The sequence below is a fragment of the Pygoscelis adeliae genome, unplaced genomic scaffold (assembly GCF_000699105.1).
Source record: "Pygoscelis adeliae isolate BGI_AS28 unplaced genomic scaffold, ASM69910v1 Scaffold182, whole genome shotgun sequence".
In the NCBI taxonomy this organism is placed as follows: Eukaryota; Metazoa; Chordata; class Aves; order Sphenisciformes; family Spheniscidae; genus Pygoscelis; species Pygoscelis adeliae.
Window position 1 is genome coordinate 260,986 of NW_008824669.1, and position 12,248 is coordinate 273,233.

Sequence of the window (12,248 nt, forward strand, 5' to 3'; positions counted from 1 at the left end):
TTAATTAGATCTTAGTTCTCCGTTGTCGTCATTGGGGGGAGGTGCGTTGGCTTGTTTACCTAAGCGGGTTGGTCTGAAAGGGTTTGCCTTTTTTTTGGAGGAGGAGGAGGAAGGAGCAGGCGGGTGGGGAGCGGTGGGGCTTGCCAGGCTGCTGGTTTCCTCTCTAGTGGATCTCCAGGAGCAAAGGGAGTTGCTGTAAGAGCGGGGCTCAGAAGAAAGGCTTCCAAAGGGTGAGAAGACACTGCTTGTTCCTGGTGGCAAGGAGAACCAGGAGCCGGCTCTGCCTCCGTGGCAGATGGTGGTGCAATTCCCAGGGAGCAGGATCAGGCTCTTGGCAGACACCTATGGCTTGGAGGTCCAGCCCATCCTGGTGACACCTTGGCTGCTGTGGCTCGGGGTGGCAGCGGCTTGTCGTCACCCGTGGCAGTGGTGGTTGTCCACACGCACGGTCCTTCGTGCAGTGGGACAAACATCTGGCACGGGTAGAGGAGGTGACACAGGGCCTGGCCACAGATGTGGAGTTAGCCCACATCTTCATGGGTGCCAGTGGGCCCCGTCAACCTGCTTTTGGACAGCGTGTTGGCTTCGTCAAGGTCAAGCGTGGTGCGGGTCCGCACCTTGCCAGACCAGAGCTGGGATACTGCAAATCCACCCACCGCTTCTGCATTGCTCACCAGCAGCAGGACTTGCGCGCTGCCTCGGGGCACTCTACAGAGAAGAGGAGCAGTATGGGCTGATAGCATCTCATCCTGGAGGTCCATACAAACCAGCGCTGGAGCACGTGTTGGGTGTGCTTGTCGTTCCTACAGGGAAGCAGGTCTCTGGGGCAGGTAGGGAGGCTGTCCCAGCTAGGACAGCTTTATTTGGGTCTGGCTTTGCAGAGGTAGGAGCTGATAGCCTCCAGTTGCTCTTGTCATGTCCAGGTATTCTGGTGGGACACGCATCTCAATATGAAAGGTCTGTCTGAGACTCCTTGTTCTGCCTGAGATGGGGCTTCTGTAGTCCTCTTCTGGTTAAACACTTAGATGGGTGCTCTGGAGACCAAGAATTACTGCCTCCACTTGGAGCTGCAGGGAAAATTTGGGGCCACAAATAGGATGAACCCTATTGGAAACTGTCCAGGACACCTCCTATGAACATGATGTGGACATTTTATTTATGTCTTCCAGTGGGCAAACCCAGCAGCTTTCTGGCTTATCTGAAAGTTGCCACCTCTGCCAGCCAAGCACCCCCAAGAAGGACACGGGTCCTTTTGGGTTGTGGGGTGAACGATGCTCTGGAAAGCCTAAGTAACCTTACGGGGTACTGATTTGCTGAGAAAAGTGGTGTCTCCCAACCTGTTGTGGCTACTTCTTGCAGATTTTGGGTCTAGTGCAGATGAGATTCACCAGTCTGCAAGATGGCCTTTGGTCCTGTAGGACCTCTTGGGCTCTGTTCCTGGTGGAAGGAGCCTTTCCAATGCTATCTGAACCTTCTCATTGCATCACGTTTAACAACACGCAGCAGAGGAGGAGGTTGGGAGGGAGGAGAAAAGTTTACTTCTTCCCCTCTTTTTTCGGTTTAATCCAAAAATAATATTTTTATTTATTTATTGGCTCAGGCCTTCTTTCTCTAGGTTTTGCCTAGCGTAAGACCTGAAGATTTGCATGCTTGATCAAATCTGATGGGAGGAACCAAATCAGCATTAGCAAATGTATGGACCTCAAGCTAATTGGCAGGTGATGAACTCCGTGACTGCAACGAAGACGAGCCCTTCTGTAGAGCATGTTGTACCTTGGCACAGGGTCACGAGTGAGCAGCCATTGGCAACTTTTAAATATAAATCCCTTTGGGGGATTTATTTTTAGGTTGCCCTGCTCTGTGATGAACACACAATCGAAGTAAAACCAAAACAGAGTGGGCAGGAGCACAGCGACCTCAGCTAGGTCAGCAGTGAGCTTGAGGTTAACATCCAGAAGATTCACGAAAATTGGTGACTGTTTGCAGCTTGAGAATTAAGTTCCAGAAGTCAATCATGGTGACACCGAGAGGGATGTGAGAGAAAACATTTGAGGTATTCATTGTCACTTTTAAGCATCTTGATTGTCTATTAAGTGGAGGAGAAGAGAAACATGACTGATGATAGTCACTGAAGTTGCTCAGCTGGGATTTGCAGGCAGCGTTATTATTGCATTGCTGTCTGCCGGCGGTGCTCCACTTGTCAGCCTTGCCTTTATAAATCGTCCTTTTTTGGATGTCTGCAGCTTGGAGTTTCTTTTTGGGTCTGGAATTTGGTACTGGCGGACTTGGTCTTCTCTGCAACCCAAAGGCACCAGGCGTTGGTGCGGACCTGGTGTTGGTTGGTGCCCTGGATTGATTAAATTAATCCCTGGTATTCTGTTTTGGCATCTTTTAATTTTTTTTCCCCCAAGAAGACAAACGCTTCTTGGCCAGCCTGTTGAGAAGCATAGAGATGCCATGTGAAACTGTAAGCGGAAAACAAGCAGCAGGGTTTCTTTAACGATCACCATTTCAAATGATAAGGCTATAAATGAGCCCTTTGATAATGTGCAATTAATATAACGATGCGGGGATTTACTGGGTTCAGGTTGTAAATTTAAAGTGACCAATGGTAACGACAGGCTTCACAAAATAAACATCAACTTGTAAATTAGTTTAGTGTCACTTTACAAATAACTCATTTTATGATTCCCCTTCAAAATATGAAAAAGAGGGTGCTAACCTCATGTTTTGTGATGTGGATGCAACTTGAGTATCCCACTTCAGCAGCTTCATCTGTACCTGTACGTACGTACTCCTGCAGCACCGCCTGTGTTATTTTTTGATGCCTTTTTTTATGTCTTTTATTACGGACTCAGCTCAGAACACTTCCAAGTGTGAGTGATTTTATTCGCCTGGCTAGTCCATTGATTTCAGGAGCAGACCTTCTCCAGCGCCGTTGCGTGCAGGGTTATTCTAAGCCCGTTATCTTTATCGGGCTTTGAATTGTAAAGAAATGCCCGGCCATCCTTGTAAAATACCTGTTTGTTCTTGGTTTGAGCATGCAATCCCCGCTGAAAGCAAGAGGTAGAAAAACTATCGCGTTAAAACGCATCGTGTTTTAAACGTGCATCGGTCTAGGGAGAAGCGGGGAGGAGGAGGATGGTGTCTCCACAGCAGTTGCTGGTGTAGCTTCAGAGGTCACCTTATTTACACCAACAGCTAACTGCAGACCTGGGACTTCTTTAGACACATCAGAGCCATTAGCAAAGCCCCGGAGCAAAGTGCCGTCAGCCCTGGCTGTGGATGAGCATCTCATCTCACACATCTCACACCACCAGAGGTGGTGGCATCTCGGGGCTGGTGACGCTGAGGGGCTCTTCACACACCGTGATCCGTATCGGACCTGGACTGCTTCCCCGGGATGTGCTTGCTGCAGAGCTGGGAAAAGAAAAAAAACCATGCAGTATTGGAGCTATTTGTCCTGTGGCCAAGCTGAACTGCAGGCTCGCTTGGTTTTGGGCGGGGGGAATAGAGGAAAAAGGCACTTACGATTTTGAAACGGGAGCAATTGGGGAGGATGTTGCTGTGCCAAGCGCTGAGCCTCCCTTCCTCGAGCAGCTGTGGATGAGCGTGCCATTGGGATGCTCCTCTTCTTGGAGGCGTAGCTCAAAGGCAGGCGAAGGCATTAAAAAGAAATAAATAAATAAATCACACACACACCCCCCGAATATCAGAGGAGGAAATTAAAGTCACCTTCCAGTCTTGAGCGAATTTCCTCTGTTTTGGCAAGAGCTGGTGCAGCGTTGGAGGGGAAATCTGCTGCAATTTTCCATTGTTGCTGCCCAGGGGTGCTGGATAAAAGGGACCGAGGTGCGGGGAGCAAGGGTGGGGGGATAGGGGTGCTGGTGGCAGGATTTGGGGGATATAATGCTCCCTTTCATCCCACCCTGCATGGGGTGGTGATGCCTTCCTTGGCGGGATGAGTAGGGGCATCCTCGCCTTCACAGGTGGTCCTGCTGCATGAGCATCCTCCTTGAGAGGGACCTCGGGGCCTGATTTTGGGTGGAGGAGCAGCCGGTGGGTGCTTGGGGCTTAACTACCATACGGTGTTGAGCCTCCTCTCGCCCACCTTGTCCCGGCGGTCTCGGTGCCGCTGCAATTTTGGCCCTGGCCCCTATTGTCTCTCGTCGGTGCCTCCTAGTTTCTTGGCAACCCCGGTGCTGTGAATGGGACTTAGTCACTCCCCGGTGCTCCTGTCCTCCTCCTCCTCCTCCCCAGCAATAGGAAAATGCCGCACAGCCAAGGGGCTCCGGCATGGCCACACTCCCCTGCTGGCCCCCGGGCTCCCCAAAACGGGCTTCACAGCTCGCCAGGCTCCTTTCTCCGTGATCAACTCCAGACCTCCACAGTCAACCGGGGGCGAAGAAGCTCTCCTTGGAAGAGTGGCTGCGTGTCATTGGGGTCCCCAGCCCCAGGAGAGGACCAGGGGAAGGGTAAGGAGCGGGGTCAAGCCCCATCTCCTGCTCTCTGTTACCTCAGTTCCGTGCAGCCCACCTGGTCCCACAGGGATGGCTTCACACCAGGTTTGTTGGGAGGCTCTTTTCCTTCGTTATTTCTTCCCTGGCTGGACTCTGCCAGGTTGCGTCTAGAGGTGAAAAAGGAGTTTGAAGAAACGTGCTGCCTCCAAGTTGGTGGGGATGGCTGGTCCTCCCCGATACCCTCTCAGTCCTCGGAGCACGTGCGCGGTGGATGAGTAGTAAAAGCGTTTCCATTGCATCTTTTAACTGGATGTGCCAAATGTTGTATAAACTTCCAGGCAGGCTGCTGACATGCTTGCGTAGGGATGGGATGGGTTCTCCATCATCTTTAGTTCACGATTGCGTGTCTTCCTGAAAAACGTGCTTTAGCTCAAATGTCACACGTGGGCTTTATGAGGCTCTGCTCTTCGGGTTGAGGTGAGGTTAGGTCATCTTGGAGGTCCCTTATAGATAAAATCCTGTGAATTTATTGAAAGCTGTCTGGGATCAGTGAATGTTTTTAGCCCGTTCCTGTGATGGAAGCCCACGAAGGAGCTGGAGGATGATCTTGAGGTTGGGAGCAGAACCAGGAGACAGCCCATCGGCTGGACCGTTTATCAAACCAGGAGATCGCTCCATGATGAGGCCTGAATTTAGAAAAAACATGCATGCAAGAAGGGACTCTAATTGGCCAATTGCATACTAATTCAGAGTAATTACACATGCAAATTAGCTGCATAATTTTGCATTCGTTTTGTGCAGGCATTTATGCTCAGCGTTTCCTGCAAAATGCTGGGATGGTTTCACGCCAGCTGTGGTCCTGGCTGAGGACATGCTGGTGATCCCGGTGGCAGGAGGGGTCGAGGGCGTGACATGCTCAGGCATGAGAAGGAATCCATTTTCCCATGGGATTTCCAGAGCTGTGTGCTTCCCTGCCCCTGGAAAACTGCTTCACCTTCAGCTCGGTTCTTTTGATGGCTGTGGGGGAGAGCAGACGTGCAGGAGGGACATCCCTGAAGCTGTTCCAGGAGATGCTGCTTATTTTCTTTTTTCATATAAAAATAAATGAACTAATGACCAAAGGGGCTTTTTTTCTGTTGTTGTTGTTGTTGTTCTTTAGAAAGCGCTTAGGCTTTTTAATCTCTGCTGAGTGTGTCATGGCTGGAATCTGCATAGACCTGTGCCTGCTTCATTCCTGCCTGCTTTGCCTGTCTGAAGAAGTCGCATTAGGTGCAGTTTGCTGCCTGTGCTATCCAGAACCACCGTTATTGCTTCACGCTCCGGAGCCTGATCTGGGATGTAAATCTCAAGTCTCTGTTTTGCCTTTCAGTTCAGTGCATCCTGAAGCTTGTGCCTTTACAAGGGCTGTCCTAATGATCTCCAAAAATGTTTCCTAATCTCTGTCTGCATCTGTCTACTTAATAGCGCTGTGTATTGATGGTGGGCAACGAAGATGTTTTGATATTCATCTAGCGTGCCCAGGTTGCCACGTAGGTAGGAACATCAGGGTTTTCTTCTGTAGGCAATCCTAAATAAACAACAAGAATATTTTTAGCCACATCACACCACCCTATATTAGGTATATGTTGCAGTTTGGTTTATGTTTTACGTATATTACAGGTATACCTTGGGAATCCGGGTTGCTCGGTTGTAATTAGAGCGTATCTATGGGGGCTTCAGGAGGAACGGGGAAGCAGTTCATTTGCACCTTCGTTAAACTAATCTAAAAATGGAGTGCTGTATGTAATACAGCTGTAGTTGTGATTTTTTAGGGTCATCTCTGTTGGAGCCCGGTATGCTCGGAAACTGTAAAATAAAAAGTAGTCCCAGTTTTCCACGGCTGCAAATCCCCCATGTTATTTTCACATGTTGCAACAATTTGTGCTTTAAAGGCACCATTTTAGTCAAGCTTAATATTGCCTCTCCTGCATTTTAGACTTACATAGTTTTGCAAGGGATAATTGCCTGTTTGGGAGACAAAAAGCTAATTTTGCCTAGGGCGCTATTCTTTTTCATAACAAAGTTGATCCTTGTTGGGAAGCGTCTTGCAGGTAGTGAGTGTTTGGATGAGTCTGGAGGGGAATAAATGGGTGGACGATGCGCAGGTGTAGCTTGTAAAAAAACCCCACAAACCATTTTTCTGCTGCACTGGGTACCACAGCTGAACACCTTTACCTTGCACGCTCTGCCTCGTCTCGTGCTCCACCACGAACTCCTGGGGACGGGGACATCTTTGTGGGTTCTGGCAACCAGCATGGTGGGCTCAGCATGGGATGCGCACCCCCAAAATATTTGCAGTTGCACTTCTCTTTTGCTCTTAAGCTATTTTTTGTTAGTATTAGGGGATGGTTTTATATCTTTCCAAATATGCAAATGTTCAGGCAGTGCAGTCTGAAGAAGGCGGCTGCACGCAGCCTTTCAATGCTTCCCCAGGGCTCCCCGCTTCGCGCTGGCCCCGGGGCTGCTGGTGCTTTGGGTGGCTGAGGTGGCTAATGAGTGTCTGGTGACTCAGGTCCCGGGGGACACCCAGGTGACTGGATCACCCACGGGGCTAAATCTTCCCCCCTTGCTGCGCCCCATGCACAGGGATGTCCTCTCCTGCTCCCCCATCTCGGGCACCTCTCCATCACGTTGGCCTTCTGTTGTTGGGCTTCCCCAGCGTCTATCGCCGGGATGATCCCCTCCCCACCTGCCCATGGGTTCTCCTTCTCCATCCCTGTAGCTGAAGCTCATCATCTAGCCACCTCCAGGTCAGATCTTTCAACAGCTGAGCAAGAAGAGGCTCTGCTGCAGGCACGGCAGGTTGGATGGCCAGCTACATGTATAGGTTATCAATAATAATTCATTAGGAATGTAAAGGGCATGGCATATCTGCATGGAGCAGCTTTTCTTCATGGATGAGGGATGGATGCCGGCGGGAGGGTTGTGGTAGGTGGCTTTGGTGTGCGGTTGGGTTTGGGAAGGGGGCTCTGCTGGTGCCTCCACTTGCTGCTGTTTTCTGGAGGGACAGCGATCAGGTTTTGCTCTTCTTTGGAGTTGGAGGTGCTCGAGATGAGTCTTCAGGGAGGGCAAAAGGAAAAGGGAATCCTCCTTCATCCAGGCTGAGCATTGCAGAGCCCCATGGGGGAGGTTTGCAGCCCGTCTCGGTTGAGATCCATGTGGAAGTGGCAGATCTTCAGTCTTCACTTGGGGTTCACCTCGCTGAGATGTACTCAGTAAGATGACCTTGTGCAGGCTGGCGTGACGTCACCTGAGATGTCTGCACCATTTCTGACCCTCCTCTGCCTCTAGTTTTCGTTTGCAAAAGGGCTGTAGCTCACTGAGGCTCAGTCAGACCTGACAAAGGCACCAAAAGCAATCCCCAAGCCACGTGCTTGCTCCCAGCCCACCCTCCGCTTTGCCGGTGGAGATGGGGGCAGTGGTGGGCTTGTGCATTAACCCTGCAGAAACAGATGCAGTGGAAAAAAGCCAGACCATTTCCATCACCCAACTCACTGCCCAGCTTTGCAAAGCCCACGGTCTTCCAGTTTATATTAAACTAAGGATGGGGGTGGAGATCTGGCTTTATTTTTTATCATTCTCATGTGAAAGTTTAGAAATCCTTATTTGAAAGAGGAACAAAGTTGGAAGCTTTGGGTTTTAGGAGGTGCCCAGAGAAGCCCGCGCAGCGTGTCTTGCTCTCCTGCGGGCATCCTCCATGAGCGGGGCAGGTCGCTCGGGCATAGCATTGTTGTAGTTATCATGGCTCATGTGGACGTAGCCAAATTAGCTGGAGTCCTGTTAGCAGGGAGCTGCCGCCATGCGAGGCAGCCATGCGTAGCTGTACGCGTCCCCAGGTTGCTGGGTGGCTCTGAGAGCTGGGGCTGGGTGCAGACGGGGACGGGACGTGGGGCAGTGGGATGCAGGAGGTGCTGTGGTCTCTCTTTTCTGCAAGGTGGAGGGAGAGCCCCATCCCATGTCCAAGGAGCTGAGATAAAAACACCTTAAAGAGGAGCAAGCTCTGACATGCGAAAGAAGAAGAATGTGACTTAGACGTGTCTGCTGCAATTGATAATTTTGATTTTTTTTCTTTGCAGCTCCTAGCAGGGAGGGCCCCAGCCAGTCCAGGGGTGGGCAGAGGGTTTTATGGCTGGAGCAGGCAGAGGAGCGTTGGCGTCTGTAGAGGGAGAGCAGACCCTGATCTGGGCTCAGCACTGCTTCGGGCTGAAGGGATGCTGTGATGTTTGGCACCAGCTGAAGATGGACTCGGTGGCTTCTCTTCTGTGCCCAGTGCTTGGCAGGGTGTGCTCATGGTCTTGGGCAAAGCCTGGGAAGCGGTGATCAGCGCTGTCTTCTAGGTCTGGGCAGCTCTGCTCTGCCCCAGGAGGTCCCATGCATGGGGAGAGTGCCCTGGATGAGGGTGCCCTGCACCTCCAGGCAAAACCAGATGTCTGCACGCAGCTCTTTCTGCACCCTGGTGTCTTTTCTCCACCATAAGCTTTGAGTACCTGGACTGAGGCTGGACCAAACCTTGGATACGCTGGCAACTAAATTTAAGCAGGAGATTTTTTGAGTCGCAGTGTGATGAGTAGAGAGCCAGGGAGTCGGCCTGGGCTCAGCAGAAACCTTTTTACTCTGTTCAGCCTAATTGTCCTCACTGTCCCTCCAACCCCTCCATTAGTACAGAGGAACATCAGTGGGGGTTGCCTTCCTATCTGATATGGGTGCTTCTGCTAGCAAGTTGACTTTAGGTTATCAGCTTTTTTGAAGTCCTCCTGAAGTCCTAACAGGGTGGATCTGTCCCACAATATTCACCCTTCCCTGACTCCCGCACTCCCCAGTCCATCTTTTGGCTTAACCTTGCCTGAGCCCTTTTGAATTGCCCATGGGATGTAGGAGGAGAACTCGCGTCTATGGACAGTTGTTTAGTTGGGGTTCCTCTGGGGTTCTGTTTTTAATAAGATATGCCATCCAGCAGCGATAGAGGTTTTGGGTTCCTTTCAAGGTGGGCTTCTTACCTTAATTTATAAGAAAATGGCATTTGTGCCTTGCTTGTTTTCATTATGCCTGAAGAGAGGAGTGAAAGGTGGCCCAGACACGGAGATAGTTTTGGGTGAGGAATAAAGCGTGAGCTCTGGTCCTGTTACAGAGGGGGACGTGATGGGCGAGATACCAAAACAATAGGAAAAAGAGATATGGGAAAAAAATGTGTGATACCGCAGGGTGGGGCTTGAAAGGGTGGTTGGGCATTTGGGAGATGGCTCATGAGCTGCAGGTGAAGGATCTGACCTGGAGGTAGCTGGAGGACGAGCCTCAGCTGTGGGGAGGGAGGAGAGGAGCTCATGAGCAGAAGGGGAGGGGATCCTCCTGGTGATGGACTCTGGGGAAGCCTCGCAGCATGAGGCTGATGTGATGGAGGGGTCTCTGAGACGGGGGAGCAGGAAAGGACATCCCTGAGCGTGGGGCGCAGCAGAGTTAAGAGTGGACCTCATGGCTGGTGGTGGGGCACTGGAAAACATAATGTTTTTGAGCTTTTCTTTGGAATGATGAGGGTGGAAAGTTTTTAAGACTTTATTTTTTGGGTGAGCGCAGCTGGGACTCTGCTGTAATCGCAGCCCTTTAGGAGATGGGGCTTGGGGAGAACCACCAGCGTGGGCACCGTGGAAACATAATGTTTTTGAGCTTTTCTTTGGAATGATGAGGGTGAGAAGTTTTTAAGACTTTATTTTTTGGGTGAGCGCAGCTGGGACTCTGCTGTAATCGCAGCCCTTTAGGAGATGGGGCTTGGGGAGAACCACCAGCGTGGGCACCGTGGCTGGCGTGCTTGGTGGCACCTCGCGCAAGGGCAGCGCAGGCAGGGCTGGAGGATGCTGCCTGCTTCTCCCTGCCCGCAGCGTTTCGCTGGCAGCGGGCTGCGAGGGGCAGCAGAGCGGGGCGTTCCCGTGCCCTGGCTTTGCCAGCCAGCAAAACCCAGCGCCTGGTGGCTTCGTGGCCAGGGATTCCTCATTATAAAGCAACAGGCAGGGAGAAACCTGGGGAGCATAAAAGTACAAGCCTGGTGCTAAACCAAACCAGATCCTGCCCAGGCCACGATGCCCCGTGGTCCGTAGGAGCGAGGACGTGGAGGCGGTTGCCCATAGCCTGCACGGGGGCGGCGGGGAGAGAAGGGAGCAGCGCAAGCCAGAATAATCCCTTTTTGTTTTGTGGGGGTTTTCTTTGTTTTTTTTTTTGTTTCCTGGAGCGTTTTGGTCTCGCCCCTGGACAAAAGCAGGATAGTGCGGTGTGTCATTTCATCCCTGGCAGCTATTCAGCGTGGCATCGTGTGGGCTCTGCCACCCCCTCCCCTGCCCCGGGCACAGATTGCTCCTTGTTCCAGTTGTCTGTACCACCCAGGGTTTCCTTTCCAAGTTTTCTCACACCCTTTTATAGATGCGCAGAAGAAAGCTTTAAAGCCACACGAGCAAGGAACCGAGTAGGCAGGAGGGATACCTTTCAAAACTCGGCATGTTTCTCCGCCGAGCCGTGGTGATGGAGGTGGGCTGGGTGAGCTCTGGTGACGCCCTGCACGAAGAAGATCAGGTTCAGCCCTTAAATAAGCTCCTGTCTTGTAGCCAAGAGGGCAGCTGGTCATGCAGGCTGTGTGTCGATGAGTCTTTTAAAAATGAGAGCAGCTGCATTTTTAGGTCCCAGTCCAGGCACAGAGGCAGACTGGGAGGACTGGATCCTGAGTGGGATGGATCTGAGCTGGAGAGCACTGGTTGCCTTTGCAGGAGAGCTGGCTCAGTGAGGTGGCCCTGATACTGATGGTGAAAGCATCGAATACGGTGGTGTCTCATACGTTTTTGGGGATGAGGGAGAAATCCAGATGTCCTGATCTGGGCACAGAATCAGCGTTAGGCTGTCCTGCTTTCTATTTTTCTTGAGCTGATCAGCAGCTCATTTCACCAAAGAACCATCCCATGGGCAGGACCTTTTGCCATCACCAGTTTGCTTAGGTGGCAATCAAACAAGTGACCTAGAGGCAAGCAGCAATTCATTACAGCCCTCATTTAGCATGCAATAAAATGCGCCGTATACCTTGTCTTTCAGTCAATAAGCTGTATTTTACACAGAAGAACTGCACGAGTCAATGTCTTTACATCAAACGCAGGCTTCTTGCAGACTCCTTTTTGCTGGAGTCTCTTGGCCTTGGATGTAGGATCGCCGCTGAAATGATGGGGAGTGATATTGTTAAACAGTAATTGGTTACTGAATTATTTAGCTGCACAATCCCTGTAGCAGCAGCAACACCAGCAAACACTTAACTTGCAATTGTCTCAGCTGGGAAACAAATACAGGGCACTGCAAACTCAATGGAGCCCGGAGGCAGAATAATTCTGTAGAGACTGCGCTTTAAAAAAAAGGTTTATAGTTATTTTGTCGATGACGGCCTCATGCGGTGGAAGGTGTATGCTAATTGCTTATTGGCTCCTGCTTTTTAATTTGCAAGCTGAATTCTGCTGCTTTTCTAAGGAAAAGGTAATGATAATCCGTTGCAGGTTCCCCAAATTAAAGGCCAGCATCTCCCTGCACCTTCCAAATTCAGCAGTGTTTGCTGCAGATGCAGCAGTCGTAACTCATGGGCTCCTGACCTGGGTCCCTGGAGGAGACAGGCTAATTCACAAAGCAGCCTAACTTAGCAAGCAGAAAAACCCAACCAAAACAGGCGCTACGTCCCCCAAAGCCTTGTTGCAGCAGCTTGCCAGCTGGTTGAAGACCACCAGCTCTTTC